The sequence below is a fragment of the Nycticebus coucang genome, chromosome 9 (genome assembly GCF_027406575.1).
Source record: "Nycticebus coucang isolate mNycCou1 chromosome 9, mNycCou1.pri, whole genome shotgun sequence".
In the NCBI taxonomy this organism is placed as follows: domain Eukaryota; kingdom Metazoa; phylum Chordata; class Mammalia; order Primates; family Lorisidae; genus Nycticebus; species Nycticebus coucang.
The window spans coordinates 80,834,966-80,849,292 of NC_069788.1; the positions used below are offsets into that span (position 1 = coordinate 80,834,966).

The 14,327-nt window shown below is 41.3% G+C and overlaps 1 protein-coding gene and 1 pseudogene across 2 annotated transcripts in view; both read right to left on the reverse strand.

The window, feature by feature from the left end:
• RCOR1 (REST corepressor 1) overlaps nt 1-14,327 on the reverse strand; it is a 157,336-nt gene that overhangs the window by 97,707 nt on the left and 45,302 nt on the right. The window lies entirely within an intron of this gene.
• LOC128593813 (60S ribosomal protein L21-like) lies at nt 1,728-2,926 on the reverse strand (annotated as a pseudogene).

The following is a 14,327-nucleotide window of genomic DNA, read 5'->3' on the forward strand; positions in this document are numbered from 1 at the left end:
GCCTGATGGCCTCAGGCCTATAATCCCAGCACTCTGGGAGGCTGAGACAGGAAGATCGACTAAGCTCATGAGTTCCAGACCAGCCTGAGCAAGAGCCAGACCCCCATTTCTAAAAATAGCTGGGCGTTGTGGCAGACCCGTATAGTCCCAACTACTGGGGAAGCTGAGGCAAGAGACTCGCTTGAACCCAAGCAAGAGTCCAAGGTTGCTGTTTAGCTATGATGCCACAGCTCTTTACAGGGGCAACAAAGTGAGACTGTCTCAAAAAAATCAATCAATCAATCAATCAATCAAAAATAAATAGATGTTGGCATAAATGCAATGAAAAGGAAACTCTTAAACACTGTTGGTGGGATGTAAACAAGTACAGCCTCTATGGAAAACAGTATAGAAGTTCCTAAAAGAACTAAAAGCAGACCTACTCTACTATTTGATCCAGCAATAACACTACTGACTCATCATCTTATTTTCAAATAAAAAAAAAACCCTCTTGCACCCAAATGTTTTATCACAGCACAAATCACAACTACAAAAATAAGAATCAACCTAAATGCCCTTTCAACTGATGAGTGGACAAAGAAAAACTGTGACATATATGTATATACATATATGCATATACACACACATACATATCATGATACTATTTAGCCCTAAAAAGGAATGAAACAATGTGTTTTACAACAACTTGGATAGAACTGGAGAACATTATTCTAAGTATCTCAAGAATGAAAAAACATACATGTTCTCATTTATAAGTGAAAGTTAAACAAGGGGTATATGGGGTCATAAAGCAGAGTAATGGACATTGAAAACTAAGATGGGGAAGCCTGGGAGGGAAATGAGGGATAGAAATCCACCTATTCGATACAATGTATACCATTCTGGTGACCTGTACACTGAAAGCCCTGACTTCAGCATTATACAATTCATCCATGTAACAGTAACAATACCCAAAAAAGACCCCTCTGTACCCTCTATGTCTATTCAAATTAAAAAATAAAGATTTTTCTTAAATAAAAATTAATTTAAAAACCTACTGCTGGCCAGGCATGGTGGCTCACATTTGTAATCCCAGCACTTTGTAAAGCCAAGACCGAAGGATAACTTGGGCCAAGAGTTTGAGAGGAGCCTGGGCAACATTGTAAGATCCCCATTTCTACAAAAAAATAAAAAATTAGCCAGGCGTGATGGTGCACATCTGTACTCCTAGCTACTGGGGAGGCTGAGGCAGGAAGATCACTTGAGCCCAGGAATTCAAGGCTATAGTGAGCTATAATAGCACTGCTGTACTCCAGCCTGGAAGGGTTAGTGAGACTCTGTCTCAGAAAAATAAAAATAAAGAACCTATTACTAATCAGAGTGTACGTTCAGGGAAATTTGAATCTATGTTCCTGAGTTGCAGTCCTCAAACTTGGCCCAAACTCTCTACTTAAATTAATTTTGCCTCAGCTTCCTCCTCTGAAGTCAATGGAAGAGATGGATTCTATGTTCCCTCTCCTTGAAGCTGAGTAGATTTGTGACTATGGGACAAATGATGTCATGTGACTTAAAGGGCTAGGTCATAAAAGGCGATACTATTAAAGTTTTGAGACAGAATGTGTTATTCTGTCATTATTTCACTTCCAAGAAACAGTCAACAGCATCTTCATCTTAAAAAAAAAAAAAGTCTCACTCTGTTGCTTTTTTTTTTTTTTTTTTTTAGGACACATTAAAATTTGCTTTAATACTTCTTTGGGGGGAAAAAAAAACACACTTGTAGTGAATGAACAAGAAACATTTTTATGCTATTATTTGTATTTACCATGCCATGAATTCATAGGGGAAGAGGTTTCAGCAGCTCAGGGAGGCACCTTGCCATTTAATGTGACAAAGTGTTGATTGACTTTTGAATTCGTGGGAAATAGGTCCCAGCACCTTGTATCGCTGTTACATGGGGACTATTGGTTATCTTATGTGCCCCTGCTGTACACATATTATGCCATGAGCTCATGGGGAATAAATAGGTTCTTGCTCCTAAAAACATGGGTTCACTAGTACTCCTGTGTGCTATGTTATATGCTTATTATGCCATGAATTCATAGGGAATGGGTTCCAGGAGCTCAGGCTCCTTTCCGTTAGTTCTCACAAAGTGGGCTTCTCTGGGTGGCACAGGCTGGCGCTTCAGTTGAACCCAGGTACCTTTCTCTTTGGCTTCCTTCTTTTTATGATCATTTTCCTTCACATGTTTCAGGAAGCTATCTCAGCTCTTAGAGTGCTTAATATGCTCAATACGAACATTAATCCTCTTCGCGAGGATCTTGCCCTTAACTTGTTTGTTTACAACAATGCCAACAGCATGCTGGGTAACACTGTAAACTCTTCCAGTTTTGCCATGGTAACATTTGTGTGGCATGCCTTTTTGAACAGTACTCATTCCCTTGATGTCTACAATATCATCTTTCTTGTAGATTCGCATATATGTGGCCAAAGGAACAACTCCATGTTTTCTAAAAAGCCTAGAGAACGTGTATCGGGTGCCTCTCCTCTTTCCCTTTGTGTTTGTCATTTTGGTGAATTACTGGAAGATGGCGTCTCCGGCCGAAAGGAAGCCACTCTGTTGCTTTGAGTAGTGTGCAGTGATGTCATAGCTCACAGCAACCCCTAACTTCTGGGTTCAAGTGATCCTCTTTACCTCAGCCTCCCAAGTACAAGCGATCCTCTTTACCCCAGCCTCCCAAGTACAAGCGATCCTCTTTACCCAAGCTTCCCAACTACAACGGCCAAGTACACCTGACTCAGCCTCTCAAGGGTGCTGGGATTAAAGGCGTGAGCGACCTGCCCATTTTTTTTTTTTTTAAGAGACTGGCTTTTGCTAAATTGCCCAGATTGGAGTGCATTATCTATTCACAGGTGTGAGAATAGCGCACTGCAGCCTCAAACTTCTGCATGCGAGCTATCTTCCTGCCTCAACTCAGCCTCCCAAATAACTGTTACTACCAGCAGGCCAACTACACACAGCTGAGCTAATTTTCTCCCAAAAAAGAATCTTCTTCTAACCTGCTATCTAGCAGGGTCCTCAAACTGCGGCCGGGCCACATGAGGCAGTGTGATTGTATTTGTCCCCATTTTATTTTTTTACTCCAAAGTAAGATATGTGCAGTGTGCATAGGAATTTGTTCATAGTCTGGACCTCCAACGGTCTGAGGGACAGTGAACTAGCCCCCGGGTTTAAAAAGTTTGAGGACCCCTGAGAGGGTAGAAACCAGGCTGTAAGAACTCTGAGATAGGGCGGCGCCTGTGGCTCAAAGGAGTAGGGCACCAACCCCATATGCCAGAGGTGGCAGGTTCAAACCCAGCCCCGGCCAAAAAACTGCAAAAAAAAAAATTCTGAGATGACCTGACTTTCTCACCATTCAATATGCAAGCTTAATCTATGCATCTTCTCCCCCTCATTCATCTATCCTCCCTATTTCAAATCCAGTGTCCCTTTGGTTAAAACTCTGTTAATAGTAAATCTGTCCTGTGCTGGAATAAGGAAGGTATAATTGTTGGGCTGCTAGTGGGAAGCCAGGATCTGGGAAGTAATGATTTCCCACAGACTTTCAGGCAGCGCTCTAGTTTAAGGACAACCACAGCAAACCCAGGCGTCTGGACATACCTGGTACCTCCACTTTCTAAGTCTTTCTGAGATTCTGCAGCAGCAATCTGCGTCTTACCAGCATCACTACCATCTCCTTTCAGTCCTGTCACAGCAATTATCATACATTAACCTATTTTTTCAGTTTCCAAAACATTAGTTACAAATCTATACTACTCTACTGTTGACAGTAGATCATTACTCAACACATCAAAGCTCAATCTTTTTACCTCCCTTCCTTTCCTGCCAGCTCTATGAGGTTTGTTCAGATCCTCTCAAATATAATCTCTCTTCAACTTCTATTGCTTACTCAGACTTCACTATCAAGTTTAAAACACTATAAAAGTAGCTCAAGAGGCCAAGGTGCCAGCCACATACACCAGAGCTGGCGGGTTCAAATCCAGCCCGGGCCTGCCAAACAACAATGACAACCACAACCAAAAAATAGCCAGGCATTGTGGCAGGCACCTATAGTCCCAGCTACTTGAGAGGTTGAGGCAAGAGAATCACTTGAGCCCAGGAGTTAGAGGTTGCTATGAGCTGTTATGCCACAGCACTCTACCCAGGGCGACAGCTTGAGACTCTGTCTCAAAAAAAAAAAAAAAAAATCCTTAAAATGGCCTTCTTGAATCTATTCCCCCCTGCTCCAATCCCTCTTTTACTGCCTTGGAATACTTTTCTGCCAACTGGGCACAGTGACTCACGTCTGTAATCCTCTTGGGAGGCTGAAGCGGGAGGATCACTAGAGCTCAGAAGTTCCAGACCAGTCTAAGAAAGAGCGTTGTGGTAGGCATCTGTAATCACAGCTACTTGGGAGGCCAAGGCAGGAGGATCCCTTAAACCCAGGAGTCTGAGGTTGCTGTGAGGTAGACTGATGCCAGGGCACTCTGGCATTTTAGCCTGGGCAATAGAGTGAGATTCTGTATTAAAAAAAAAAAATTAACAATAACAATTATATTTTATGGAATCGAACTGTTCCTCAATTTCCTCTTGCCAAATAATCTCAATAATCCTGCCCAGCTCTAAAATTTCATTTTTTATGATTCAAAGGTAAGAAACTTGAGGCACTACATATAATATATACCAAACACAGATTTTTAAGGTCACAGACACTAGTTAATACTTGCAAAAAAGCTAGCCGTGGTGGCTCACCCCTATAATCCTAACACTCTGGGAGGGTGAAGGGGGTGGACTGCTCAATCTCAGAAGTTTGAGACCAGCCTCAGCAAGAGTAAGACCCTCTCTGTACTAAAAATAGAAAAACTAGCCAGGCATAGTGGTCATAGTCCTAGCTACTGGGGAGGCTGAGGCAAGAGGACCACTTGAGCCCAAGTGTTTGAGATTGCTGTGAGGTATGATGATGCCACGGCATTCCACTCAGGACAACAAAGTAAGACTCTGTCTCAAAAAAACAAACAAACGTAAAAGACACATAAAACATCCTTCCAAACGAAGTTTATTCCTATTAGATTCCTTCTATTCCTTACATATTCCTTTTATTAGAGTAAGAAAATGAAAGGACAATGGACCAAGAAACAGCTGGGGCAGGAGTGAAGGATAGGCATTAAAAACTAAACACACCCAAATGGGCTGGAGTCACAATTACTTTTATCCCTGTGTAAACTACCCTTGTCCCCAAATTCGGAGCCTTCTCAAATCACAAGAAGCAGTCTCAAATGTTCCCCACATGAAATCCATGAATATGTTTCTTTCGATAAATATATAGATTCAATGCTGCTCATATTGCCAATGTCATTTTTCTATGCAGAATCTGAGTCAAAAAATAGTTACACAAGTTCCAAGCTAATAAATGAGAATACACAACCATCTTTATAAAACCAGCCTGTATGATGCACTTGACGCACTACTCAAATTCCATAGGAACTTTGCTAGATTCAGGAGGATAAAGCAGGAAGAAAACATGGCCCCTACTTTCTTTTTTTTTTGTAGAGACAGAGTCTCACTGTACCGCCCTCAGGTAGAGTGCCATAATGTCACACCGCTCACAGCAACCTCTAACTCTTGGGCTTACGCGATTCTCTTGCCTCAGCCTCCCGAGCAGCTGGGCCCCTACTTTCTTAAAGCATACAATTTAGTGGGCAAGAAATAGTAAACGATATACAAGTTACTTAATGTCTCTAAGCCTCAGATTCCTTATCAGTAAAATGGAGTAACTGCTTCCTAAAATTGTCCTGTAGGCCAGGTGTGGTGGCTCACACACAAGAAGGTTAAGACCAGCCTGAGCAACATAGTGAGACTCTCCTCTCTATATAAAAAATAGAAGAATTAGCCACCCATAGTGGCACATACACCTATAGTCCCAGCTACGCAGGAGGCTGAGATAGAGGATCACTCGAATCCAGAAGGCAGAGGTCACAGCAAGCTGACGACACCACTGTACTCTAGCCTGGGCAACAAAGTGAGAACATGTCTCATAAATGAATGAATGAATGAATGAGTAAATAAATAAAAGTTCCATAAAGCACTTATCATAGTGGCTGACACAAAGAATTACCTTTTTTTTTTTGAGACAGAGTCTTATTTTGTTGCCCTTGGTAGCGTCATGGAGTCAAAGCTCACAGCAACCTCAAACTCTTGGGCCTAAGTGATTCTTTTGCCTCAACCTCCCAAATAGCTGGGACTACAGGTGCCCGGCCCAATGCCCAGCTATTTTCTTTGTTGTTGTAGTTGTCACTATTGTTTCGCAGGACTCCAGGACAGGTTCGAACCCGCCACATTAGAGTATTATGTGGCCAACGCCCTAACCACTGACCTATGGGCACTGAGCCAATTTTTTTCTATTTTTAGTAAAAGATGGGGGTCTTGCTGTTGCTCAGGCTGGTCTTGAACTCTTGAGCTCAAGCAATCCTCTTGTCTCAGCCTCCCTATTAGCTGGGACTACAGGCACCTGCCACAATGCCTGGCAATTTTTTAAAGACAGGGTCTCATTCTTGCTCCTGAGCTCAGGCAATCCACCTGCTTCAGCCTCCCAAGTGCTGGGATTACAGGCGCGAGCCACTATTCCAGTCTTTCTAATTTTGTTTACTATGTTGCCCTGGGTAGAGTGCCCTAGCGTCATCATAGCTCACAGCAACCTCAAACTCTTAGGCTCAAGCAATTCTCTTGCCTCAGTCTCCCAAGTAGCTGGGACTACAGGTGCCTGCCACAATGCCTGGCAATTTTTTTTTTTTAAAGAGACAGGGTCTTGCTCTTTCTCAGGTTGATCTCAAATCTGTGAGTGCAGGCAATCCACCTGCCTTGGCCTCCCAGAGTGCTAGGATTACAGGCATGAGCCACCATGCCCAAAGAATTACTTACGTATTATCTATTATTAAATAACAACTCAAATAATTCTTTAAAGAAATAAACGTAGTAGTCTCTACAGAAAGGAACTGTATGACCTGAACAACTCTTACATAGGTAAGAGATAAATTACATTTCACTCTATACTTATTAAAAATGTAGTTATTTTATACCAATACCCATCATCTATTCAAAAAATATTAACTAAAAAAAATGTAACCTAAGGAAGCAGCAGCAATCTCAAATCTCAATGAGATTTTCTTGTTAGAACAGTCAGAAGGGCAACCTAAGAATACCTGCCATCATTCTAAAATTTGATATATTCCCTAGGATAGATCAAATGTTCACATCTAGTTCATACGTATCTAATCCATCTGAATATTGACTACTGAAGCTTAAGAAGCCAGACTGATAGCCGGGCGTTGTGGCGGGCGCCTGTAGTCCCAGCTGCTTGGGAGGCTGAGGCAAGAGAATCGCGTAAGCCCAAGAGTTAGAGGTTGCTGTGAGCCATGTGACGCCACGGCACTTTACCCCAGGGCGGTACAGTGAGACTCTGTCTCTACAAAAAAAAAAAAAAGAAGAAGTCAGATGGAAGACACACTATTTTAACTAATTCTTGTCCATTTAGAACATGTAATTAATTAAAAACATGACCAGTCTGTTCTACTAGACAGGATCTATATAATTTCACAGTTGTGATACCCAACTACTCAATTTAGTTACCTTCCCCCACAAAAGGTAAACCATCCACTTTTTAATGAGAAAATTTTAATACATTATGAGCTAGATCTGCTTAGCAACAAGTTATAAACTTATGTCATCCTACTTATGTTTCCATGGATACAGACATGAACAGTACAGTGGCAGCTGTACAAATCAAGAAAAGAATCCTAAGAGAATCATATTTAAAACCTGGACAGAAAACAATACTGTAAAGGTAAAAATACTGTTTAATAACACTCCAATTAAATTCCATCTCTCCCTTCTCTAAATACCCTTCCATTAGGAATGTCCTTAAATGTGCTCCCAATCAGGGTTTTTAAAAACTATTAATAAGGCTTCAGCAACAACTTCTGCACCTGAGCTGATGATGACCTTGGGCAATCCGTATGTATGCCATTCCCAGAATCTGTGTACAGGCTTTTGTTCTTTCTGATGAAGCAAAATTTTCAAGTAAGTCTGAAAAACTAGTGGAAATGCATTTTACATTGTAAATCTGCAATTTGGGGATAGCTAAATGTTTTTATTGGTTTTCTAAGCCAATCTTTCAAAGTACTGACATTTGGAGAAAAAGTAGATAACCCAAATTATAAGAAGACAATTATTATAAACTAGAATCTTTCTAGAGTATAAACACCGTAAGAATTACAAAAACCTACATCTAGATAAAATGCAACTTGAGAAGACAAAGAAATGCTGCTCCCTGATAGCAATTTAGGGGCTGTGTTCAAACAACCTTTTCTTAAACTGTAAAATTGTATTAACAACACTGAAAAAGGCAAATACTTTTTTCTAATCACCTTTCTCTTAGAAAACTAACAAAAACTAATCATTAACAATCCTAGAAGTCATAAAGTTGCTACATCTGTCTACATAAAATTCAAAACTTTCATACAGCCAAACTACATCATTAAAAAGAAAGAAGAGAACTTTACAAAGCAAGTGTCAAAGGGCTAGCTCATTCCTTTAATACATAAAAGGTTTTTATAAATCAGTAAAAAACTCAGTAAAATGGGTCAAGGTCACAAATAGTACACAGAAACAATGCAGAACACATAGAAAAAAAATTCTTTTTTTTTTTTTTTTCCCCACAGCAACCTCAAACTCTTAGTCTTAAGCAATTGTCTTGCCTCAGCCTCCCAAGTAACTGGACTACAGGCACTTGCCACAACACCTAGCTATTTTTCTGTTGCAGTTGTCGTTGTTGCTTAGCTGGCCTAGGCCAGCCTCAGTGTATGTGGCCAACGCCATAACCACTGTGCAACCTGCACCGAGCTGAAAATTATTCTTATAACCAAAAAAAATGATCCATAAACATATGAAAAGATAATTAAGTTCAGTATTTAAAAGGGCAGATAATAACTCTCAAAGTAAGGCACTTTCAAACGCCACAAAGAATATAAAACAGCCTTTACCAAAGGCAATTTGGTAGTTGATATTTAAATTCTGGTCCAGCAAATCCAATTCCAGGACTCTACAGAAAGTGTGCAAATACTTAAAAACAATCCATGCCGATTCATTGTAATACAGATTATCAGAATCAAAAAAATGTCAAATAGAGCCAAAGAATCACATCCACACACTCAACGCAATCACTATAACATATTATAATATTAACAATAATATAACTACCTTTAGCTCATTTCTACACATGCATATATATTTTTAAGTAATTATGAATTGCATATATATATAATTTTTTGTTTGTTTGTTTTTTGCAGTTTTTGGCCAGGACTGGGTTTAAACCCACCACCTCAGGCATTTGGGGGCTTGCGCCCTACTCCTTTGAGCCACGGGCACCACCCTGCTTCAATATTTTTTATATCAAGAGCTGTTAACACACATACAGAGAGGAAAATGTAAACATCTACACAAGTCAAAGAAAAATGGGATAGGGAAGAACTCTGAAATTACAAACAATAAAACCACATCGAAAAGAAACCACAAATTTGACTAAAAACAAATGTAGGTAAATATTTAAAAGGCAAGCAATCTGAGAATACTTATTTGCAAGAGATGACTAAGTGCTATTATCTCAAACTGATAAGAAATTCATAAAAACCCTATTTGATGGGAAAAGACCATAAAAAGAATCCGCAAAAGAAAACAGCCAGGCTCAGTAGGGCATGCCTGCAATTCCAGCTATTGGGAAGGCTAAGGAGCCAATAGGCCAAGAGTTCAACTCTGCACTGTGCTGCCTTTGACTAGCCACTGCTCTCCATCCTGAGCAACAGAGAGACTTTGCCTCTTAAAAATAAAATAAAATAAAATAACAATGGAAAGAGAGAACACAAAAGTGTTCTACCTCTCTACTGGAAAAATACATGCAGTCCCTGAGTTACAAACATCTCACTGATGTACAACTTACTTTTACAAACAGGGGCTATTACAGGTAATAGGTAAATGTACCCGTTCCAACTTACATACAAAATCTACTTAAGAACAAATCTACACAAGCCAGCCCTGGTGGCTCACACCTGTAATCCGAGCACTCTGGAAGGCCACCTCAAGTGTATGGCCTGAACTCAGGAGTTTGAGACCAGCCTGAGCAAAAGTGAAACCCCAATTCTACTAAAACAAAAGAGAAAAACTAGCTAGGCATTGTGGCAGGCGCCTGTAGTCCCACCTACTCTGGAGTCTGAGGCTAAAGCAAGAAGATTGCTTGAGCCAAAGAGTTTGGAGTTTCTGTGAGCTATGACGCTATGATACTCTACCCCAGGTGACTGAGACTGTCTCCCCCGCCCCCCGCCCCACATAAAAAAAGTTTATTTGGCTCAGGACTCTGCCAGTTGGAACACTAGGCTTTGAGGCTTCAGACTGCTTCCACTGATGATGGAGGGCAAAGGAGAGCTGGTATGTGCAGAGATCATGTGGCAGAAGCAGCAGCCAAGAGTGGGAGGACAGGCAGTGCCAGGATCTTTTAAACAACCAGCTCTCCCAGGAACTATTATAGCAAAAACTTGCTCATCCTTCCCACCAAGGGAAGGCATTAATTTATTCATTAAGGGATCCAACCCCATGACTCAAACACCTCCCATTAGTCCTCACCTCCAGCACTGTGGACAAATTTCAACGTGAGAGCTGGTAGGGACAAATAATATCCAAAATACAGCAGGGGTTAAGTAACCTGCTCAAGATTCCTCAGTTCAGCCTCAGCGCTGTGGCTCAAGCGGCTAAGGCACCAGCCACATACACCTGAGCTGGCGGGTTGGAATCCAGCCTGGGCCCGCCAAACAACAATGACGGCTACAACCAAAAAAAAAAAAAAAAATAGCCAGACGTTGTGGTAGGCGCCTGTAGTCCCAGCTACTTGGGAGGCGGAAGCAGGAGAATCACTTGAGCCCAGGACTTGGAGGTTGCTGTGAGCTGTGATGTTACGGCACTCTACCCAGGGCAACAGCTTGAGGCTCTCTCTCAAACAAAAAAAAAAGAAAAAAGATTCCTCGGTTCACAAAAAAATGATGGCATCTCTGTAACTAGATGTCCTACAACGTAATAATAGTCAATAATATAGGATCTAGATTAAGTCACCCCAAGTTGAGACTTCAAGCAAGTTTAAGCTCTCTGAATCTCAGTATCATACTCCGTACAACAAAGAATGATACTACTTGTGTTGTAGGATTGTTATGAGGATTACATGAGATCATGTTTATAAAGCTCTTTAGCACAGTGCTGGTTCTTATGTGAGTACACACAGCGCTGGAAAGAAAGAAGGTGAGAAGGCTGGCAAGATGCTTTGAGAATTACATCAGTTCATCCATGGTTAGACTACAAAAGTTATTTAAGGTCAGTAAAGATACTCTTTACTGAGAATTCCCAGGCCAGAAACCTGTATTTTGGATACTTCCTGGGAAAAGTTTCTGTCCACATTTTTTTTTTTTTTTTTTTGTAGAGACAGAGTTTCACTTTATTGCCCTCGGTAGAGTGCCATGGCATCACACAGCTCACAGCAACCTCCAACTCCTGGGCTTAAGCGATTCTCCTGCCTCAGCCTCCCGAGCACATTTTTAAACAGATAGCTGTTACAAACAGCCAAATCCACACCAGGCACTCTTCTACAAGCTGGTGGAATAATAGCAAGAAAATTTAAGAAGACATTACCTCACAGAGTTTACCCTCTAGTTGGAGGAATTAGATAAAAGCAAGGAAGGAGGACAGGAAATACCAAAGATGCAGCTGAGAATTTAGATAGGCTGACCAGGAAAAGCTCCACTGAGAATGTGACATTTCAATGCACATATGAAAGAATAAGGGTCTGAGCAGGGAGAAGGAAAGAAGCCAAAGGGGCAAGAAGAAGGCAATGCAGGCAAAAGAATGAGTGCAAAGGACCTGAGGCAGAAGCTTATTGGCAATGGTCAAGAAGGAGCAAGCAGGAGCCTCTGACTGCAGTAGAGAAAAGAATTAGAGCTGAGATCAGGAGTGACAGGAACCAGATTTTGAAGAAACTATAGTGGAATCTTGATGTAGATCCTAACTGAAGAGTTTTGTGATGGTTAATTTTACACAACTTAACTAGGCATAGGGTACCTAGGTATTTGGTCAAACATTTTTTAGAATCCAACTGTGAGAGTGTTTTGGGGGTGAAATTAACATTTGAATTGGTGGACTAAGTGAATATACAGCCCTCCATAATGTGCACAGGACTCATCCTGTTAGTTGAAAACCTAAGTAGAACAAAAGGACTGAGAAAGAGGGAACTTTCTAGGCCTCACTGCCTGAGCAGAGATGTTGGCTCTCCAGGTTTTCAGGACTCCAGACTCAGACTACAACTTACACTGTTGAGTTTCCAGCTTGTCAATTACTTGGAACTTCTCAGCCCCTACAGTCATATCAATCAACCATATACACACCCCTTTAGATTCATATATATTCACATCAGGGTAAACAAGTCAAGTAAGGTGCAGACTTACTGACCACTGGACTTAGCAACAAAGAGCACATTGGTGACCTTGAGAGCAATTCTGAAGGAGCAAGAGGTGTGATGGACTGAATCAAATGTGTTCAAGATAGAATAGGAATAAGGAAATAGAAAACAATATAGACAATAAAGAGGAAGGTTTAAAAAAAAAAGGCATGAGAGAAATAACAGCCTGTTTATTTATAATAGAAAAGAAAAGTGTAGTGTGAATTACTAGAGTGATGCTCTCAAGCAGATAGAAAGGGATAGGACTAAAGTGTACATGCAGAGGGGTTAGCCTTAGCTAGCCATGAAACAGTCACAGAAGGCACAGTATCAGACACAGGCAAAGACAGGTGGCATATAAAGCAGTAGTTTTCTTCTAATTGCTACAATTTTCTTCCCAGTGAAATAAAGGGAGGATGGGGAAGGAAAAAAGAAGTTTAGGCTGGGTGCAGTGGCTCACAACTGTAATCCTAGTACTCTGAGAGGCCAAGGCAGACCTCTTGAACTTGGGATCAAGACCAGCCTAAGCAAGAATGAGACCCTATCTCAACTAAAAATAGAAAAATTAGCTGTCGTTGTGGTGGGCACCCACCTCCCAGCTACTTCAGAGGCGAAGGCAGGAGGACTGCTTGAGCGGAAGAGTTTGAGGTTGCTATGAGGTAGGATGAGGCCATGGCACTCTAGCCCAGCTGACATAATTAAAATCTGTTTCAAAAAAAGGGGAAGTTTAAAGTAAGATATTTAACTGTAATAGGTAAACAGAGTATAACCTAGAAGAGGCCTACTTGATTTTGGTGATAATGACTTTAAAGACTCGTCAGTATAGCTTCTCCAGCCAAGTCCAAATGAACAAATGTGAGCACAAAACAGACCAAAAAACTGGTTTACATAAGCCCTAACAGATGCAGTTCACACACTCTCTCCCAAATCCACTCAGTCTTGTCTGCTGCTCTACTTTCCAACTGAAGCAACCCCAATAGCACTCACAAAAAAAGCCTGCAAGCTGGCAGGATCATAAAGCCCCAGCCCACTACCAGTGTCTCATTTCCTGACACCAGCAGCTGTCACAGTGAGCTTTGTGCCCACTGTGGCGGAAGGTCCAATGTTAAAAATCAGCTGTCTTTCTAGCAGCTGTATAGAAAAGCCAAGTAACCAACCCAAAAGCATAGAATAGTTAAGGCTCGGCGCCTGTGGCTCAAGCAGCTAAGGTGCCAGCCACATACACCTGAGCTGCAGGTTTGAATCCAGCCCAGACCCGCCAAACAACAATGATGGCTGCAACCAAAAAAATAGCCTGGCGTTGTGGCAGGCGCCTGTAATCTCAGCCACTTGGGAGGCAGAGGCAGGAGAATAGCTTGAGCCCAAGAGTTGGAGGTTGCTGTGAGCTGTGATGCCACAGCACTCTACCCAGGGTGATAGATTGAGGCTCTGTCTCAAAAAAAAAAAAAACATAAAAATAAAATAAAATAGTTAAGACCCTTAGGGCAATTCTGACCAATAAGCGACTCTGGAGGTAAGAAGCAGCCAATAAATAAATTTCTCAGCTATCCTCCCTCATACCTGCCATGGAAGTACTCTGAAAGGGGTCAAGATTCTGTAGAGATTTCCAGCACAACTGAGCAGGCAGGTGGGTTCTTGTGATGTTGTTGTAAGCTTGATAACATACTACTTTGTACTTGCTTTCACTTTCCCCCCTTCCCTACCTCACTCTTACTTCAAATAAAGTATTACCATATAAGCTTTGTTATCTTTTCTATTTTCTAAGGCAAAGGATATAGCTTAGCC